The following is a 521-nucleotide window of genomic DNA, read 5'->3' on the forward strand; positions in this document are numbered from 1 at the left end:
ATAGTATTTTTCATTTTAGTGGTCCAAGATGCGAAGGTTTCCAGATACAATTTTGTTCTCTAATACTGCTCCAGGTGGGATATCAATTCTGTCCCCATGATTTGCAGTGATGATAACTGTTCCCTTTAATGAAACATTTTTGCTAAATGTCACATCCCCTGAAACTGTGAGGTGATCCAATGCAAGCATATCTGGTATACTTTCAAATCTTCTTAGGTAATCTTGAACCTTTGTAAATGAACTGCCTAATTTACCCAAGAGCACTGTAGGAAATCCCCGCTTTTCCCTCATCGTCAGGGATCCTGCATTAAGGCTAGAGAGGCTTGATATTGCAAGCAAGAGATCCGATGTGGTTTTTACAGGAAGAAAGCGGCTTCTTGAAACATTAATACCTAAGGAATTCTCAAAACTTTTCATCGCAGCCCCACTGCAGTTTCTAGCTGAATGACACTCAGGCCTCCGTCCAGAGTCTCTGGATTCACAGTGATTTCCATGTCAGTGGCCTTCTGTTCCTGCAGTCT

The 521-nt window shown here is 41.8% G+C and overlaps 1 pseudogene; it reads right to left on the minus strand.

The window, feature by feature from the left end:
- Positions 1 to 15: 15 nt before the first annotated feature.
- Positions 16 to 521, minus strand: part of LOC101572821 — a 1,705-nt pseudogene continuing 1,199 nt past the window's right edge.

This window comes from Octodon degus, unplaced genomic scaffold (assembly GCF_000260255.1).
Source record: "Octodon degus isolate 3935 unplaced genomic scaffold, OctDeg1.0 scaffold03296, whole genome shotgun sequence".
NCBI classification, from domain to species: Eukaryota; Metazoa; Chordata; class Mammalia; order Rodentia; family Octodontidae; genus Octodon; species Octodon degus.